The 21,734-nt window shown below is 44.6% G+C and overlaps 1 pseudogene; it reads left to right on the top strand.

Annotated features, from left to right (window-relative positions):
• LOC111977083 (extracellular sulfatase Sulf-2-like) overlaps window positions 1-21,734 on the top strand; it is a 94,452-nt pseudogene that overhangs the window by 58,805 nt on the left and 13,913 nt on the right.

The raw sequence follows: 21,734 nt of genomic DNA on the forward strand, positions 1-21,734 counted from the left end.
CTGGGCAGGCAGGCAGCTCAGACAGCGCTGGGCAGGCAGACAGTTCAGACAGCGCTGGGCAGGCAGACAGTTCAGACAGCGCTGGGCAGGCAGGCAGCTCAGACACTGGCTGCGCTGGAGAGGAGGAAGGCTCTGACAGCGCTGGACAGGTGGGAGCAACTGGAGAGAGAAGAYGGAGARACAGCCTGGTGCGGGGGGCTGCCACCAGAGGACTGGTACGTGGAGGTGGCACCGGAAAAACCGGACCGTGAAGGAGGACACGCGCTCTTGAGCACCGAGCCTGCCCAACCTTACCAGGTTGAATGGTCCCCGTAGCCCTGCCAGTGCGGCGAGGTGGAAAAACCCGCACTGGGCTATGCTGGCGAACCGGGGACACCATTTGTAAGGCTGGTGCCATGTACGCCGGCCCAAGGAGACGCACTGGAGGCCAGATGCGTTGGGCCGGCTTCATGACACCCGGCTCGATGCCCAACCTAGCCCGGCCAGTGCGGCAAGGTGGAATAGCCCGCCCTGGACTAAGCACGCGTACTGGGGACACCGTGCGCTTTACCGCATAACACGGTGTCTGACCAGTACGACGCCCTCTCACTCCACGGTAAGCACGGGGAGTTGGCTCAGGTATCCTACCCGGCTTTGCCACACTCCGCGTGTGCCCCCCCCAAGAAATGTTTGGGTCTGACTCTCGGGCTCCCAACCGCGTCGCCGCGCTGCCTCCTCATACCAGCGCCTCTCTGCCTTCGCTGCCTCCAGCTCCGCCTTGGGACGGCGATATTCCCCTGGCTGAGCCCAGGGTCCTTTGCCGTCCAGGATCTCCTCCCAAGTCCACGAGTCCTGTGTCCTCGGTCTCTGCTGCTGCTGCTGTCTGTTCCCACTCTGCTTGATCCTTTTGGGGTGGGTGTTTCTGTAACGGTCGTCATAGTCGTTCTCCTCCTCAGACGAGGAGGAGCATGGATCGGACCAACACGCAGAGTGGGTAGTGCTCATGATAATTTATTAAATCGAAACTGAACACTAACATGAAACAAAATAACAAAATGAATACAACCGACAACAGTCCCGTGTGGCACGAATACAAACACGGAAACAAACACCCACAACACACACGTGAAACCCAGGCTGCCTAAGTATGATTCTCAATCAGGGACAACGATTGACAGCTGCCTCTGATTGAGAATCATACCCGGCCGAACACAAACATCCCAACATAGAAAATCACACATAGACAAACCCACCCAACTCACGCCCTGACCAACTAAATAAATACAAGACAAAAGAAAACAGGTCAGGAACGTGACAGCGTGTAGAATTTTGCTGGACATTTCTTGCAAACCGTGCGACTATAGAGTTTGCATCCCTGACTTGAGAACCCAGTGTTGCTTGGATCATCTTTTTAACATATACTGAAGAGGAGCAAAAATGGTTAGACCATTAATGCTGCGGCTGCAGTATTTCATACATCACAAACACTCACAACGGAAAGGAGTGAACCATCTATTCCTTTATATATTGACAAAGTCCTGGCTGGCAGCAGTGTTGGCCAGGCATTTCTGGTGTTTGGCGACAGAGCTGTTTAATGACGTTTTGTATAGTGTTCCTTGTTGTTTTAGTTTTCACTGCATGCCAGCGATGCGAGGAAAAGGGAGGGATGGAGAGGGGTACAGGAGGGGTAAAAAGAGGAAGAGAGAAGCAGAGGAGAATGTAAAACAGCAGAGCCCCCCAGGTCAGAACCTCATCCATTCTCCAGAGAGAGAACAAAGCCCTGAGAGAGAGAGGCAGAAGGAGAGGAGCAGGAATTAAAGCAAAGACAACACAGCTGTGTGTGTGTGTGTGTGTGTAGTTGTGCATGAGTGCGAATTATGTGTGTGGGTCCATACTTGCATGCTAAGAGGGTGGGGTGAATGCGCATAATATGTGTGTGTGAGAGCTTGAGTGTTAGTATGGAGAGGGGATAAGTGTGTTATGGAATCAGGAGGTACACCAACTGAAGGACCTGCTTGGATACTGGTACATTTTGGCACAGAGGTCTGTTCTCTATGAGGATATCCCTGGGCATCAACATTATGAGGTAGGGGGGTGGCAGAAACAGGTAGCCACCCCTCCTCTGGAATAGTAACATAACCAACTGACTTAGTTAGTTTTGTATTTTCTTGAGATTGATGGAAGTGGTGAAATAGTGTTATTAATAGCCCACATTCTAAGCCTTTGATTTGAATTGTAAGTTATTTCGTTTTAATGTGAAGTGTGTGTCCCCGTGATGCATGCATGTGTGTGTATGTGTGCGACTATTCATGTGTGTTAGTGAGTGCATGCATGCGTGTGTGTGCTCTATTGTCCCCCTATTCAATAGCATCCCAGTGAGGTTGATATTGTTGAGTGTTGCCACGCAGCAGAGGGAGGCTGGGGTTGTGTGTTTTGTGTTCCATGCTGGGGGGCATGCTCTCCCTGTAGACCCACACAAGACTGAGCAAACACAGGCTATTATAATAGACGGAAACCTGTCAACGCGCTCAGTCAGTTGGTTAATTGTTTTTGTGAGGAGGCCTTGTGATGCTCTTTTACATTTGACCAGTGAGCCTGGACTCAGAGACAGTGTTATGACGTTGCAGCAATGTCATAGTAAATGCTAATATTCAAAGCTGTGAGAAGAAACACCCCAACACCTTTCTATTCCGCAAGGTCTTTGCTTTAAACTGTGGATTGAAAACAAGGTCATGTCAGTCTGTTAGGAACAATCTCAGCAAGAACATTTCACTTCTATTTAATGTATTTGTGAACATACAGTGCCTTCAGAAAGTATTTAGATCCCTTGACTTATTTCACATTTTGTTGTGTTACAGCCTGAATTCAACAAATTCACCCGTCTGCACACAATACGACATAGGGAAAACATGTTTGCATCCTATTTCCTTTGATCATCCTTGAGATGTCACTATATGATTGGAGTCCACCTGGGGCCAATTCAATTGTTTGGACATGATTTAGAAAGAAACACACCTGTCTATATAAGGTCCCACAGCTGACTGTGCATGTCAGAGCAGAAACTATACCATGAAGTCCAAGGAACTCTCTGAGATATAATTGTGATTAGGCATATTATCTGGGGAAGGGTAGAAAACAATTTCTGGCATTGAAAGTTTCTAAGAGCACAGTGGTCTCCATCATTGGGAAATTGAAAAAATATGGAACCACCTCAGACTCTGCCTAGAGCTGTCCGTCCGACCAAACTGAACAACCAGGCAAGAAGGGCCTTGGTCAGGGAGGTGAATAACCCATTGACCACTCTGACAGAACTACAGAGTTCCTTGGCTGAGACGGGAGAACCTGCCAGAAGGACAACAGTCTCTATAACACCTCACCAATCTGGAATTTATGGGAGAGTGGCCAGAAGGAAGCCACTCCTGGGAAAAAGGCACATGGCAGTGTAACAGTACTGCTTTCGTCCCTCTCCTCTCCCCAACCTGGGGGTCAATGTAAATTGTCCGGTGACGATTGTTATGAATTGTTCAGCAGTCTAATGGTTTGGGGGAAGAAGCTGTTAAGGAGCCTTTTGGTCCTAGACTTGGCGCTCCGGTACCGCTTGCTGTGCGGTAGCAGAGAAAACTGTCTATAACTTGGCGACTGTAGTCGCTGACAATTTTATGGGCTTTCCTCTGACACTGCCTATTATATAGGTCCTGGAAGGCAGGAAGCTTGGCCCCAGTGATATACTGGGCCGTTCGCACTACCCTCTGTAGCGCCTTACGGTCAGATGCCGAGCAGTTGGCATACCAGGCGGTGATGCAACTGGTCAGGATGCTCTCGATGGTGCAGCTGTAGAACCTTTTGAGGATCTGGGGCCCATGCAAAATCTTTTCAGTCTCCTGAGGGGGAAAAGGTTTTGTCATGCCCTCTTCACAACTGTCTTGGTATGTTTGTACCATGATAGTTCGTTGGTGATGTAGACACCAAGGAACTTGACACTCTCGACCTGCTCCACTACAGCCCCGTCGATGTTAATGGGGGCCTGTCCGGCCCGCATATTCATGTAGTCCACGATCAGCTCCTTTGTCTTGCTCACATTGAGGGAGAGGTTGTTGTCCTGGCACCACACTGCCAGGTCTTTGACCTCCTCCATAGAGGCCGTCTCATCGTTGTCGGTGATAAGGCCTACCCCTGTTTTGTCGACAGCAAACTTAATGATGGTGTTGGAGTCGTGTTTGGCCATGCAGTCGTGGGTGAACATGGAATACAGGAGGGGACTAAGTACACACACCTGAGGGGCCCCAGTGTTAAGGATCAATCAAGTTTATTTTATTTTATATAGCCCTTCGTACATCAGCTAATATCTCGAAGTGCTGTACAGAAACCCAGCCTAAAACCCCAAACAGCAAGCAATGCAGGTGTAGAAGCACGGTGGCTAGGAAAAACTCCCTAGAAAGGCCAAAACCTAGGAAGAAACCTAGAGAGGAACCAGGCTATGAGGGGTGGCCAGTCCTCTTCTGGCTGTGCCGGGTGGAGATTATAACAGAACATGGCCAAGATGTTCAAAATGTTCATAAATGACAAGCATGGTCAAATAATAATCAGGAATAAATGTCAGTTGGCTTTTCATAGCCGATAATTAAGAGTTGAAAACAGCAGGAGTCATCATGCCCGGTTTGCCGTGACGTATGGTCCTAGGGCTCAGGTCCTCCGAGAGAGAGAAAGAAAGAGAGAACGAGAGAATTAGAGAGAGCATACTTAAATTCACACAGGACACTGGATAAGACAGGAGAAGTACTCCAGATATAACCAACTGGCCCTAGCCCCCCGACACAAACTACTGCAGCATAAATACTGGATCAGCATGGCAGAAGTGTTGTTGCCAACGCCTGTCTCTTATACACATCTAGATGTGTATAAGAGACAGGAGGACAGCAAGGAGTCATCATGCCCGGTAGTCCTGAAGTATGGTCCTAGGGCTCAGTTCCTCCGAGAGAGAGAAAGAAAGAGAGAAGGAGAGAATTAGAGAGAGCCAAGATGTTCAAAATGTTCATAAATGACAAGCATGGTCAAATAATAATCAGGAATAAWTGTCAGTTGGCTTTTCATAGCCGATCATTAAGAGTTGAAAACAGCAGGTCTGGGACAGGTAGGGGTTCCATAACTGCAGGCAGAACAGTTGAAACTGGAACAGCAGCAAGGCCAGGTGGACTGGGGACAGCAAGGAGTCATCATGCCCAGTAGTCCTGACGTATGGTCCTAGGGCTCAGGTCCTCCGAGAGAGAGAAAGAAAGAGAGAACGAGAGAATTAGAGAGAGCATACTTAAATTCACACAGGACACTGGATAAGACAGGAGAAGTACTCCAGATATAACCAACTGGCCCTAGCCCCCCGACACAAACTACTGCAGCATAAATACTGGATCAGCATGGCAGAAGTGTTGTTGCCTACTCTTACCACCTGGGGGCGGCCCGTCGAAGTCCAGGATCCAGTTGCAGAGGGAGGTGTTTAATCCCAGTGTCCTTAGCTTAGTGATGAGCTTCGTGGGCACTATGGTGTTGAAAGCTGAGCTGTAGTTGATGAACAGCATTCTCACATAGGTGTTCCTTTTGTCCAGGTGAGAAAGGGCGGTGTGGAGTGAGATTGAGATTGTGTCATCTGTGGATCTGTGGCCTTTCTGTGGTTTTCAAAGCACGTCATGGCTACCGACATGAGTGCCATGGGGCGGTCATCACTTAGGCAGGTTACCTTCGCTTCCTTGGGCACAGGGACTATGGTTGTCTGCTTGAAACATGTAGGTATTACAGACTCGGTCAGGGAGAGGTTGAAAATATCAGTGGAGACACTTGACAGTTGGTCCGCGCATGCTTTGAGTCTACGTCCTGGTAATCCATCTGGCCCCCGGCTTTGTGAATGTTGGCCTGTTTAAAGGTTTTGTTCACATCGGCTACCGAGAACGTTACCACACAGTCATCCAGAACAGCTGGTGCTCTAATGCATGCTTCAGTGTTGCTTGCMTCGAAGCGAGCATAAAATGCATTTTGCTCGTCTGGTAGGCTTGCGGCACTGGGCAGCTCACGTCTGTGTTTCCCTTTGTAGTCCGTAATAGTTTTCAAGCCCTGCCATATCTGACGAGTGTCAGAGCCGGTGTAGTAGGATTCAATCTTAATCCTGTATTGAGACTTTGCTTGTTTGATGGTTCGTCTGAAGGCATAGCGGGATTTTTTACAAGAGTCCGGATTAGTCTCCCACTCCTTGAAAGCGGCAGCTCTAGCCTTTAGCTCGATGAGGATGTTGCCTGTAATCCATGGCTTCTGGTTGGGATATGTACGTACAGTCACTGTGGGGACAATGTCATCGATTCACTTATTGATGAAGCCGATAACTGAGGTGGTGTATTCCTCAATGCCATTGGAATATGTTCCGGGATTCATCCAGTCTGTGCTAGCAAAACAGTCCTGTAGTGTAGCATCCATCTCATCTGACCACTTCTGTATTGAGCGAGTCACTGGTACTTCCTGCTTTAGTTTTTGTTTGTAAGCAGGAATCAGGAAGACAGAACTATGGTCAGATTTGCCAAATGGAGGGTGGGGGAGAGCTTTGTATGCATCTCTGTGTGTGGAGTAAAGGTGGTCTAGGATTTCCCCCCCCCCTGGTTGCACATGTGACATGCTGGTAATAATGTTGTAAAACTGATTTAAGTTTGCCTGCATTAAAGTCCACGGCCACTAGGAGCGCCGCTTCTGGGTGAGCATTTTCTTGTTTGCTTATGGACTTATAGAGTTGGTTGAGAGCAGTCTTAGTGCCAGCTTCGCTTTGTGGTGGTAAATAGATGGCTACGAATAATACAGATGAGAACTCTCTGGGTAGATAGTGTTGTCGACAGCTTATCATAAGGTACTCTACCTCAGGCGAGCAATACCTCAAGACTTCTTTAATACTAGACATCGCGCACCAGCTGTTATTGACAAAAAGACACACAAGCCACCCCTCGTCTTACCAGAGGTAGCGTCTCTGTTCTGCCGGTGCATGGAAAATCCCGCCAGCTCTATTGTCCGTTTCTTCATTCAGCCACGTCTCGGTGAAACATAAGATGTTACAGTTTTATTGTCCCGTTGGTAGGATAATCTTAATAGTAGGTCATCAATTTTATTTTCTAACGATTGCACTTTAGGAATGGGAATGGAAGGCATTGAGAGTTTACTCGCTCGCCTCTGGATTCTCAGAAGGATCCCTTATCTGCGTCCCCTTTTCCGGTGTATTTTCTTCATGCAAATGCGTGGATCTGGGTCTGTTCCAGTGAAAGCAGGATATCCTTCTCGTCGGACTCGTTAAAGGAAAAAGTTTATTTCTGTCCGCGGTGAGTAATCACTTTTCTGATGTCCAGAAGTTATTTTCGATCATAATGTTGCTGCTACCGTCTCTTATGTACACAATAAGTTWAAAAAAATAAGTTACACAAAACGCAAAAAAAATTACAAAATTGCACCATTGGTTGGGAGAATGTAAAACGTCAGCCATGTTCTTCGGCGCCATCTTTTACTTGTCCTGAAGCCACTCCTACGTTGTCTTGGCTGTGTGTTCAGGGTCGTTGTCCTGTTGGAAAGTGAACCTTCGCTCCAGTCTGAGGTCCTGAGCGCTTTGGAGCAGGTTTTCATCGATTATCTTTATACTTTGCTTCCTTCATCTTTGACTTTATCCTGATTAGTCTCCCAGTCCCTGCCGCTGAAAAACATCCCCACAGCATGTTTCTGCCACCACTTTGCTTCCCCGTAGGGATGGTGCCAGGTTTCCTCCAGACGTGACACTTGACATTATGGCCAAAGAGTTCAATCTTGGTTTCATCAGACCAGAGAATCTTGTTTCTCATGGTCTGAGAGTCCTTTTGGCAAACTGGAAGCGGGCCGTCGTGTGCCTTTTACTGAGGAGTGGCTTCCGTCTGGCCACTCTACCATAATAGCCTGATTAGTGGAGTGCTGCAGAGATGGTTGTACTTCTAAAATGTTCTCCTAGCTCCACAGAGGAACTCTGGAGCTCTGGCAGAGTGACCAGCGGGTTCTTGGTCACCTCCCTGACCAAGGCCCTTCTCCCTCAATTGCTCAGTTTTGCCGGGTGGCCAGCTCTAGGAAGAGTCTTGGTGGTTCCAAATTTCTTCCGTTTAAGAATGATGGAGGCCACTGTGTTCTTGGGGACCTTCAATGTTGCAGAAATGTTTTGGTACCCTTCCCCAGATCTGTGCCTTGACACAATCCTGTCTCTGAATTCTACAGACAATTCCTTTGACCTCGTGGCTTGGTTTTTTCTGTGACATGTCAACTGTGGGACCTTATATTGACAAGTGTGTGCCTTTCCAAATCATGTCCAGTCAAATTTACCACAGGAGGACTCCAATCAAGTTTTAGAAACATCTCAAGGATGACCACTGAATGCAACAGGATGCACCTGAGCTCAACTTCGAGTCTCCTAGCAAAAGGTCTGAATACTTACGTAAATAAGGTATTTCAGTTTTTACTTTGTAATACATTTGCAAAAATTACAAAAACATGTTTTTGCTTTGTCATTGTGGGTTATTGTGTGTGTAGATTGATGAGAAAAAAAATAGATATTTAATACATTTTAGAATAAGGCTGTAACGTATTCTTTTTTGAAAAAGTCAAGGGGTCTTGAATACTTCCCAAATACACTGTATCTCTCCACAAAACCCTCAGCCCTTATAGAGTAAGGGAAACAACTAGTTCAAGGTTTCAGAGTGATTGATGCCACCGATTGAAATGTCACTAGCGCGCACACCTCTAACAAGCTAGCAATTTCCCACCAGTTACAACAACACACCTGGAGTTTTCAAAAGGGCACGTAAAAGACTCTGAGAGCAGAAGGCAAAAGATTCTTTGGCAAAAGATTCTTTGATTCTTTTTTCTTTTTGGCCTGAATGCAAAGCGCTATGTCTGGAGAAACCCAGACAAAGCTCTTCACCCATCTAACACTATCCCTACCGTGAAGCATGGAGGTGACAACTGCTTTATAACGGCAGGGACTGGTAGACTGGTAAGGATAGAGGGAACAACGAATGGAGCCAAATACAGGCAATCTTTGATGAGAACCTGTTTCAGAGTGAGAACGATCTTAGACTGGGGGCGAAGATTTGCGTTCCAACAGAACAATGACCCCAAGCACACAGAAATAGCAACATTGGAATGGCTTCAGAACAAGAATGTGAAAGTCATTGAGTGGCTCAGCTAAGAGCCCAGACTTGATTCTCATAGAAAGTCTCTGGAAAAACTTGAAGATTGCTGTTCACCGCCTCTCCCCATCTAACTTAATAGAGCTTGAGAAAATCTTCAAAGAAGAATGGGAGAAAATCCAGAAATCCAGATGTGCAAAGCTGAACTACAGACATATCTAGTACGACTCAAAGCTGTAGTCACAGTCAAAGGTGCTTCTACAAAGTATTGAGTCAGGGGTGTGAATACTTATGTAAATGAGATATTTCTGTATTTCATTTTCAAAACATTTGCAAATATGTTTTCATTTTGTCATAATGGGGTATTTATTGTGTGTAGATAGGTGAGAGAGAAAAAATCTAATCCATTTTGAATTCAGGCTGTAACAACAAAATGTGGAATAAGTAATGGGGTATGAATACTTTCTGAAAGCACTGTATATGTAATTAACAGTTTCCATGACAAACTCTGTGGGGGTTTCATTTGTAATAAGTCAGAGGTGTACTTATGTTATCAAGTCAATATGAAACAAGTATAAATGTAGCAAATGAAGCATGAAGCTATCATTTAGAGGAAATTGTACTAAATTGAAATTGTACTAAGTTAATAAATCAGATTATTAGAAAATACACCACCAAGTCTACGTTGTCTGGAATCAATCTCATGAGCACTTTGTTATTTGACACACACTTTTTAATTTTTTTATTATTTTCAATGACGGCCTTGTTCAGGGGCAGAACGACAGATTTTTTACCTTGTCAGCTCGGGGATTCGATCTTGCAACCTTTCGGTTACTAGTCCAACGCTCTAACCACTAGGCTACCTGCCGCCAAATAATCTCTGTATCCTCATCCAGTCTTTAAAATCTCTCTTCTCCTTAACCTCTGCCCCGCTCCATTCCCCCTGCTTTGTCTGGTTGGTGAGGGAGCGTTGGCCCCGGGCCCCTGGCTCAGGGCCAGGCCCATTAGCCCCAGACTGGCAGCCATGTGTTTATCAGCAGAGATTATTACACTGTGGCAATGACACCGCTCTAATGAAGGGAGCCCAAACGGGTCATTGTACGGAAGAGCACCCTGTAATGCCTCTGCTTTCGTGTGTGAGAGAGAGAGAGTGTCTCTGTGAGAGATACAGTTGAGAGATGAAGAGAGAGGGAGGGAGAGAGAGAGTGAGAGACCGAGATACTCCTGATGACAATACATCACAGAGTTTCTCACTTGTCAATATTACATGTTTTGTAATTGTCATAGCATAGCTACCAGATTGTAGCAGTTTGTATGTTACGTAATGTTTCGTTCTGGTCTCATCTCTGTGTCTGTCAGGTGGAGTGAGGGAGCTGCGACAGCAGCAGAGTGCCCTGTGCTACAGTGAAAAGGAGGTGAAGAACACAGGGTAGAGCCATGGCCGGATGGGGCCTCCTTCTCCTCCTCCTCCTGTGGGTGGTCTCCCTGGCCCAGGGCTCGTCCTTGTTCTCTGGTCAGCGCCACAGGACCCGTCTGCAGAGGGACCGTCAAGCACGCAACAACGTCCGACCCAACATAATCATCATCCTCACCGATGACCAGGACATCGAACTGGGTAAGACACAGCAGGGTGTGTGTGTGTGTGCATGCATTCTCCATTTGCCCATTCAAAGTCAAGCACTCCATGACCAACTCCATTATTGCCATGGAGTGAGTGGCCTATGGTATCCATTGTCTGAGTGCCAAATCCTGGCCATCTCCCTACCCGTTTAAGCCTTTAAACTGCATATTAGTCTGGAGTGTCAGTATAATGGCCTCGCTGACACCCCTTGTCCCACTCTGATTGGTGAGAAAACCTCCATTGAAAACCAGGAATTTATGGTTGAGCATCTGTTTCACTAAATAATCGGCATCAGCCTGAAATGCCTTTAGTACACATGAATTAAAATGGGCGACACACAGAAAAGATTTACTCTTATAAAGTTGCTGCTTCCACTAGTGGAGCCTCTAAGTCCAAAGGCTTGGTTATTTTGATTAAAAGGAATTTAACTTTAGTTATTGAAAAGACTAGCAAGGACATTTCAGGCCACTTAGCACATCTATATATGGCAAGAAAGTAGCATTTGTGTCTATCTATAAACCCACTGTTTTTGAGGACAGCTTTTTCCCTGGGCTTACCGAAGAATTGTTAGCACTTTCAGAGTATGAATTGGTTTTAGGGGCAGTGTGGCAGACCAGGGGGTTTGGTCAAGACGTTTTACACAGATCAGACACGGACAGAATATGATTATCTCGAGTTCAAGGGTGTTTATTAAATAATAAATCAAAAGAAAAGGATAGGTCTCCCCCATGAGAGCCTCTCCGGGATACCGTCTTCTGGGCTCCGGGTCTACTGTATCCTGTCGGGAACACAAACGCAACTCCCTCGTCTTAGCTCGGGCACCGTCTCCAACTACATGGAAGTTACCTTACTTCCCCCAGTCCTCCCTGTGTACTGCCCTTCTGGCAGCTTTATGGGGCTTGTACAGCTGGTCAGCAATCAGCCCTTGATTACTCACCAACTCCCCAATCACCCACAATTAGTCCTGGGCGTAGAGCCCGTCGAGACCTGGCACGTCCAGCAGATGAAGCCATCGCCTTGTGATGTACAGTGGGGCAAAAAAGTATTTAGTCAGCCACCAATTGTGCAAGTTCYCCCACTTAAAAAGATGAGAGAGGCCTGTAATTTTCATCTAGTACACTTCACTATGACAGACAAAATGAGAAAAAAAATCCAGAAAATCACATTGTAGGATTTTTTATGAATTTATTTGCAAATTATGGTGGAAATAAGTATTTGGTCAATAACAAAAGTTTCTCAAATACTTTGTTATATACCCTTTGTTGGCAATGACAGAGGTCAAACGTTTTCTGTAAGTCTTCACAAGGTTTTCACACACTGTTGCTGGTATTTTGGCCCATTCCTCCATGCAGATCTCCTCTAGAGCAGTGATGTTTGGGGCTGTTGCTGGGCAACACGGACTTTCAACCCCTCCAAAGATTTCTATGGGTTGAGATCTGGAGACTGGCTAGGCCACTCCAGGACCTTGAAATGTTTCTTACGAAGCCACTCCTTCGTTGCCCGGGCGGTGTGTTTGGGATCATTGTCATGCTGAAAGACCCAGCCACGTTTCATCTTCAATGCCCTTGCTGATGGAAGGAGGTTTTCATTCAAAATCTCACGATACATGGCCCCATTCATTCTTTCCTTTACACGGATCAGTCGTCCTGGTCCCTTTGCAGAAAAACAACCCAAAGCATGATGTTTCCACCCCCATGCTTCACAGTAGGTATTGGTGTTCTTTGGATGCAACTCAGCATTCTTTGTCCTCCAAACACGACGAGTTGAGTTTTTACCAAAAAGTTTATTTTGGTTTCATCTGACCATATGACATTCTCCAATCTTCTTCTGGATCATCCAAATGCTCTCTAGCAAACTTCAGACGGGCCTGGACATGTACTGGCTTAAGCAGGGGGTCACGTCTGGCACTGCAGGATTTGAGTCCCTGGCGGCGTAGTGTGTTACTGATGGTAGGCTCTGTTACTTTGGTCCCAGCTCTCTGCAGGTCATTCACTAGTCCCCCCGTGTGGTTCTGGGATTTTTGCTCACCGTTCTTGTGATCATTTTGACCCACGGGGTGAGATCTTGCGTGGAGCCCCAGATCGAGGGAAATTATCAGTGGTCTTGTATGTCTTCCATTTCCTATAAATTGCTCCCACAGTTGTTTTCTTCAAACCAAGCTGCTTACCTATTGCAATTCAGTCTTCCCAGCCTGGGGCAGGTCTACAATTTTGTTTCTGGTGTCCTTTGACAGCTCTTTGGTCTTGGCCATAGTGGAGTTTGGAGTGTGACTGTTTGAGGTTGTGGACAGTGTCTTTTATACTGATAACAAGTTCAAACAGGTGCCATTAATACAGGTAACGAGTGGAGGACAGAGGAGCCTCTTAAAGAAGAAGTTACAGGTCTGTGAGAGCCAGAAATCTTGCTTGTTTGTAGGTGACCAAATACTTATTTTCCACCATAATTTGCAAATAAATTCATTAAAAATCCTACAATGTGATTTTCTGGATTTTTTTTCTCATTTTGTCTGTCATAGTTGAAGTGTACCTATGATGAAAATTACAGGCCTCTCTCATATTTTTAAGTGGGAGAACTTGCACAATTGGTGGCTGACTAAATACTTTTTTGCCACACTGTATGTATTCATTTGGAGCTGGTCTTGATTAATTAATTGAATACATTTATTGAGCATGGAAGCCAGTGGCTTTAAAATAAAAATCATATTTATTTTTCCAGAATATTTGTTTTTACAGAGATAAAGGTTTGCTTCATGTGGCCATATTGTTAGCAGTATGAGAATAGTTTTCTCATGTCTATAAAGAAGAAGTGAAGTGCGACTGGCAGACAAATGTAAAGGAGCATCTTGCTTACATCTAATTAGGCTAATTGATGTAGAAATATTTGATTGCTGAAAAAGAAAGAGTCATTACAACAAGAAGGAGCTCAATAAAACGCAAAATTCAAAGCTGTGACAAATGTGTTTTAGAAAAATGGAAAACAAATACAGTTGAGTGATTGATTGATTAAAACAAATGTCTCTTCATTTACACTCTTACTTTCACCTTACATACCTTCTATTATTACTTTCATCATGGAAAAACAAGTGCAAACTTTGCACCTGTGCGTAAATCAGGCGCCAAGTAAGCTGCGGAATCCTTTTAAAGTCTGTTCTGTGCACTGCATACAATATATCACACACATGCCTGTGCTGCATAATACACATAATCCTACACCATTTTACTCATTCACTTGTGTGGAAGAAGAGCAGGTGAAAGTCTCCAATGCACAGTATACATTCCAGGTTATTGGTACTGTCATGACAGGAACAACGTTTTTTGGCATTTATAGTGAAAACATGTAGTGTTGTATTATTTATATTTTTACACACAGTTATTGCATTTTGCACACAGTCAACTGATTTGATAGACAAGTAATTGGAATACAAAAAGTAAATATAACTGCGAGCAGCAATGAATGGGGTTCACAGGATGACGGAAAGGACACAACACCAGTTGCATAACAAAGCAAGCACTCTATCATGTAGGAACTCATTGTCTTACGTCAGATCGCGACGCTCATCCCTCAACCGATCTGTCTTGTAGGACATGGAACACATCTAAAACAAAAATTGATTTTGCTCATCCGCCTAACACTAGTTCCTAATTCTGAAAATCACTCCGCTCTCGGTAGCTATAGATGCACCTGATATTATGGCAATCCAAACCATGCTCCAGCTAGCAGCAAAGTGCAAGCTTGTTTCAGTGGTCATATGTGACTCCACCTGGATTCGGTCTTATGTAGCAAAATTTGAAATTGTGTTTTTACATTGGAGACTCAGAGCTACAAAAGGGTATATCATACACTGCATTTGAGGAACAATGTGGAAGTAATTCTGCTTTGAAAGTTGATCAACTTGTAAACTTACTTTTGAGAAAATGGCCTTTGAATATTTTGATATCTAGTGAAGAGCTCCACTTTGTCTACACCCATTCCAGGATTGTTCACACCCTCTAGACAGTAAATCATGCAGCGCCTTGGTCACAAACGCAGATTTTAGAGAAACAACAAATGTCGGTACATATAAGCATCTTATATCGGCTGAAAGCTTAAATTCTTCTTAATATAACTGCACTGTCCAATTTACAGTAGCTATTACTGTGAAAAAATGCCATGCTATTGTTGAGGAGAGATCCTAACAACAAAACACTTTTTCACCGCGATAGGTTTGATCAATTCACCTCTGAAGGTGAAATGTGTACTTCCATTCTGAAATATTGCTCTGATTTATCATCCAAAGGGTCCCAGAGATAACATGAAGTGTCGTTTTGTTAGATAAAATCATTTTTCCTATCTTAAAAAGGTCCATATAGCATGCACGATAATTTTATATTTCCACTCGTTCAATTTGCAAAGAAGAGAATCTGTGAAAATCTAACCCAAAACAATGTTTCAACCAGTCAAATCAAGTTCGTACATATTCCTCGAGATCCTAAAACGTAACCAGACTTCACTATATCATTAGGGGTGTAGTATATCCATAGGACACCAAATGTGGTCATAGCACACCGATGACGCGGGCGGTCTTCACTTGAACAACTCTAACTTTGTGAAAAAAGCGCCAATCGGGGTCAACAAAGCTAGCTAGATAGCCATGAGCTGGCTTACGGGAGTATCTGGAAACCCTGTATCTGTCTAAAAATTTAGCTACTAACCTTGTGCGACAGCATGCCTTTTCCTTTTGGACAAAAATTATAAGAATGTTCAGAGTTATGAAGTTATGAAAACTGGTTGTTTTGCAAATGTTGAACTATAATATGGCTACTAATACTGAAAAGCTAAATCAAAGTCCAAGTATACAGATCTGACGATATTCTTGCAAAAAAATGTAATATGAATGCAAATGTCTCCTTCATGATTTGCCCAAATATACCTGGGTGACTTCACACTGGCCCGGATGCCATTCCATCTGAACTGTTACTACATTTTTGGGGCATTAATCTCTCTACTGCCAAAGAAAGGGAAAGATCACACAGATGTCTGTCTGATATCTTTAAATTATTCGGACAAAAATGTTGTTCAAAAGTGTTGGCGTAACGGATGCAAAAGATTTGTGTTAGGATAAGTTCATTCACATAGAGCAGTCAGGTTTTATGAAAGGTTGAAGCTGACAATGTCCATCGATGAATGCGTGTAATACATGAAACACAACTGGACACACCTTGTGCTGTGCTGTCTCTAGATGCCGAGAAGACTTTTGACAGGCTTGAATGGTAGTACTTGTGGGCTGTCTTGGAGAAATCTGGTTTGGGAAAGAATTTTACCGATATGGTCTGTGTATTAACCCTGTTGCTATGGTGTCTAGTGATGTCATACACTCAGGTCCATTCCCTATTTTTTGGAGATGTAGACAAGGGGACGCCTCTCCACAACGTTACTCAGAGCCTTTAGCACAACATCTAAGGCAGAATGTAATTGCTTTTCCTATACTGATTACATCTTCCTCTCATATCATATCACTACATGCAGATGATATTTTCCTATATATGACAGATATTCAGAATTCAATCTCGTCTTTATTATCCGTATTTGAAGAATTCAAAAGATAAAATGGACAAAATCAGCATTAATGTTGCTTAATGAAGCAGCCAAGAAAGTTTCCCTTCCCTCAACAATTCCTATAAAAACACAGTTCACTTATTTGGTTATTAGTATACAAACATCTATGCATGGTCTGGTGAAGTATAATTATGAGAACATTTACTAGGATGTTGAATGAGATTTAACCGTTTGGGAGAAGTTGCCTGCTTCTTTACAAACTAGGGTCACTTCCATAAAGATGAATGTGTTGCCATGTATTAGATTCCTGAGCATAACGATCCCACTCCCTCCACCAGTAGGCTATTGGGAATGATTGATAAATGCATACATAAATACCTTTGAATGGCAAACATCCAAAGATTAGGCTGGAGGTGTTAAAACGACAGAAGTGTTATGGTGGACTTGCATTACCAAATTGTTTATTTTACCACCAGTATTTCCAGTTACGCCCACTTAGATCATGGTTTGATCAGTCTCTTGGAGAACATTTGAGGAGAATGTGTTTCAGCTATTAGATTGCAGGATGTGTTATTTTCTAGTATATCTAATAAGAAATGCATGTTTATTTTGGTCCTTATATTCTAAACAATATAGAACTTTAGGAAGGTGAGAAGTGTTGAGGTGGTAACTGGAAATGGCATCTCCATACACATAACAAGGCTATTACTTCCGGTATAAATAAACATTTTGAGTCGAGAGCCTGGTCTGCAAAAGGCGTCAATAATCTAGGGCTATATTCAATTCAAAGGGTCTCCTTAGTTTTCAGGAACTCCGTCTTTGTTTTGATTTGCCAGGGTCGTCATTCTTTCTAAACTCAGCAAAAAAGAAACCTCCCTTTTCAGGACCCTGTCTTCAAAGATAATTTGTAAAAATCCAAATAACTTCACAGATCTTCATTGTAAAGGGTTTGAACACTGTTTTCCAGGCTTGTTCAAGAACCATAAACAATTATTGAACATGCACCTGTGGAACGGTCGTTAAGACACTAACAGCTTAGACGGTAGGCAACTAAGGTCAAAGTTATGAAAATTTAGGACACTAAAGAGGCCTTTCAACTGACTCTGAAAACACCAAAAGAAAGAGCTCAGGGTCCCTGGTCATCTGCGTGAACGTGCCTTAGGCATGTTGCAAGGAGCGCTGAGGACTACAGATGTGGCCAGGGCAATAAATTGCCATTTCCGTACTGTGAGACGCCTAAGACAGCGCTACAGGGAGACAGGACAGACAGCTGCCCAGGATCGGTACATCCGTACATCACACCTGCGGGACAGGTACAGGATGGCAACAACAACTGCCTGAGTTACACCAGGAACGCACAATCCCTCCGTCAGTGTTCAGATTGTCCGCAATAGGCTGAGAGAGGCTGGACTGAGGGCTTGTAGGCCTGTTGTAAGGCAGGTCCTCACCAAACATCACCGGCAACAATGTCGCCTATGGGTACAAACCCACCGTCGCTGACCAGACAGGCCTGGCAAAAATTGCTCTTCACTGCTCTTCATGGTTTTGTCTAACCATGGGGTGATGGTTGGATTCGCATTTATCGGCGAAGAATGAGCGTTACACCGAGGCCTGTACTCTGGAGCGGATCGATTTGGAGTGGAGGGTCCGTCATGGTCGGGCGGTATGTCACAGCATCATCGGACTGAGCTTGTTGTCATTGCAGGCAATCTCAACGCTGTGCGGTACAGGAAGACCTCCTCCCTCATGTGGTACCCTTCCTGCAGGCTCATCCTAACATGACCCTCCAGCATGACAATGCCACCAGCCATACTGCTCATTCTGTGTGTGATTTCCTGCAAGACAGGAATATGTTGTTCTGCCATGGCCAGCAAAGAGCCCGGATCTAAAATCCCATTGAGCAAGTCTGGGACCTGTTGGATCGGAGGGTGAGGGCTTGTGCCATTCCCCCCAGAAATGTCTGTGAACTTGTAGGTGCCTGGTGGAAGAGTGGGGTAACATCTCACAACAAGAACTGGCAAATCCGGTGCAGTCCATGAGGAGGAGATGACTGCAGTACTTAATGCAGCTGGTGGTCACACCAGATACACACCAGATACCCCCCCCCCTTTGTTCAGGGACATATTATTCCAATTCTGTTAGTCACATGTCTGTGGAACTTGTTCAGTTTATGTCTCAGTTGTTCATATCTCAGACTGCGGTCAGCGCTTCGTACCTATGGAGTTCTATATCTGACTACAGTCAACGCTTCGTACCTATGGGTTCTATATCTAGACTGCGGTAAGTGCTTCGTACCTATTGGGTTCTATATCTTAGTCTGTGCTTCATACCTATGGGGTTCTATATCTGACTACAGTCAGTCTTCATACCTATGGGGTTCTATATCTCAGACTACAGTCAGCGCTTCGTCCCTATGGGGTTCTATATCTTTAGACTGCGGTCAGCGCTTCGTCCCTATGGGGTTCTATATCTCAGACTACAGTCAGCGCTTCATACCTATGGGGTTCTATATCTCAGACTACAGTCAGTGCTTCATACCTATGGGGTTCTATATCTCAGACTACAGTCAGTGCTTCGTGCCTATGGGGTTCTATATCTTAGACTACAGTCAGTGCTTCATACCTATAGGGTTCTATATCTCAGACTACAGTCAGCGCTTCGTCCTATGGGTTCTATATCTCAGACTACAGTCAGCGCTTCATAACCTATGGGGTTCTATATCTCAGACTACAGTCAGCGCTTCGTGCCTATGGGGTTCTATATCTCAGACTACAGTCAGCTTTCATACCTATGGGGTTCTATATCTGACTACAGTCAGTGCTTCTGCCTATGGGGTCTATATACTCAGACTACAGTCAGTGCTTCATACCTATGGGGTTCTATATCTCAGACTACAGTCAGCGCTTCGTGCCTATGGGGTTCTATATCTCAGACTACAGTCAGCGCTTCGTGCCTATGGGGTTCTATATCTCAGACTACAGTCAGTGCTTCATACCTATGGGGTTCTATATCTGACTACAGTCAGTGCTTCGTGCCTATGGGGTTCTATATCTTTCAGACTACAGTCAGTGCTTCATACCTATGGGGTTCTATATCTCAGACTACAGTCAGGCTTCCATACCTATGGGGTTCTATATCTTAGACTGCGGTCTGCGCTTCGTGAATATGGGGTCCCACGGGGTACAACTTTGGGAAGCCACCTGGTGATAGAGTGGATTTTTACATTCCCATCCAGAGGTTCTGTCTGCTATTTACTCTCATCTTCAACTATTAAAGCAGAAAGATCTATCAATGGTTAAAGCATGGGTCAATTATTTGGCTGTCGATGATGAGGGTATTGACTGGGAGAATGTCTGGGAGAATATATTTAATCAAAGAACCCAAACCATAAATTCTCATTTTAAACTTTGTCATAGATCATACTGGACACCACTTGTAAGATTTCATGCAAAACAGGCTCAAAGCCCATACTGTGACATATGTAATCTCAATACACTTGGCACATACAAGCATATGATATGGGATTGTCCTGAGGTTTATGAGTTTTGGAGGAAAGTGTTGTCTATTCTCTCTGACATGGTTGATAAAACTGTACCCCTTGAACCAATTCTGCTGTTGCTTAACGATGATACAGGTATGCAGCTTAATGAGAACCAGCAAAAGTTTTGGCTGTCTGGGTTGACTGCTGTGAAAAAACTTGTTGTTCAGCGCTGGTTGCCACCACATTACCTTCATATAAGGAAATGGCAAGCATACTTTCATAACGTAATTATGTTGGAATTTATCCACTGCCCGTATGAATAAAGACAGTCCTTGCACTTTGGAACATGGAAAGTAGCTGTCTCAGAAATCTCTAAACTGTTGGATATGATGTAGGTGTGTGGTGTAAAATGCTTACTTGATAGTGTTTTATTTGCAAATTACTTTGCTGTGTATATTCTAGTGTAGGGTGTGTTTAAAAAAAAAAAAGTATTAATTATTATTTAGATTTTTATATAAATGTTTTATATATTATGGGTTGTCCAAGGTTGAGGATAGGGTGGGGCTGCCAGAGGAATAGGTGGTGTGGGATGTTCAACAAAAAAAGGGGGAAAGTGTAATATTGTATTTTATTTTTATGATTGTATTGCCCTCATGACCTAATAAAAAAAAACTGTTCACTCTCTCTCTCTCTCTCCCTCTCTCGCATCCCTCACCCCATCCATCTTTTTGCCTCTCTTCCCCTCAATCTCCTCTTCCCCCTCTCTTTCTCCTCCAGGCTCAATGCAGGCCATGAATAAGACACGGCGTATCATGGAGCAAGGAGGCACCCATTTCTCTAATGCCTTCTCCACCACTCCCATGTGCTGCCCGTCACGCTCCTCTATTCTGACAGGGAAGTACGTTCACAACCACCACACCTTCACCAACAACGAGAACTGTTCCTCACCCTCCTGGCAGGCCCACCATGAGCCTCACACCTTCGCTGTGTACCTTAACAACTCAGGCTACAGGACGGGTGAGTGTGAGCTGTGCACACACACACACACACACACACACTTTATTGCAAAGAGAATCACTTTGTACTTATCACCCCCCCTCTCCCAATGTCCTAGCGTTATTTGGGAAGTACCTGAATGAATACAACGGCTCGTATGTGCCCCCTGGCTGGAGGGAGTGGGTAGCGCTGGTGAAGAACTCTCGCTTCTACAACTACACTCTGTGCAGGAACGGCGTGCGGGAGAAGCATGGCGGCAACTATCCAAAGGTTCCATCCTGTTTCAGTTTTCACTCACACATTGGAGTAACCTACTCAGATCATAATTTAATCATCCAATTTCATGATTATAATACTGTTATAAGACAGTATAGTAAACAGATTATTCTGAATCTAAATATTGTTATAAGGAAGCTGTTATGACAAGCTCTATTTCTCTATTCACATTCATCTTTCCCCTTCTGGGAGGAAGTAATATTACAGTTCAGATCCTCATGGTCAGGTGATTCTTGCTTCCACAGGACTATCTCACAGACATTATCACCAATGACAGCATCAACTACTTCCGCTTGTCCAAGAGGATGTACCCCCACCGACCAGTGATGATGGTCCTGAGCCACGCTGCCCCCCATGGGCCGGAGGACTCAGCACCACAGTACAGCACTGCCTTCCCCAATGCCTCGCAGCACATGTAAGAGTATATTGTACACACACACACACACACACACACACACTCATTTGACAGAAGATGCAGTGTGGTAGTGCACTAAGTGGAGATTTGCCTCAGTAACGATCCTTACAAATTGCATCATTTAGACTGGCATTGGTAAAGAGGTTCATGATAGATAGGCATCCATAGATTATGATAACATACTATGGGTCCCGGCCTTTGTCTGCTTGGCACAGTACCCCCGAAGATAAGCGCTTGGCCCTGAATGTTTCTCTTATGCTCTGGAGC

The sequence above is a fragment of the Salvelinus sp. IW2-2015 genome, linkage group LG1, assembly GCF_002910315.2.
Source record: "Salvelinus sp. IW2-2015 linkage group LG1, ASM291031v2, whole genome shotgun sequence".
Lineage (NCBI taxonomy): Eukaryota > Metazoa > Chordata > Actinopteri > Salmoniformes > Salmonidae > Salvelinus > Salvelinus sp. IW2-2015.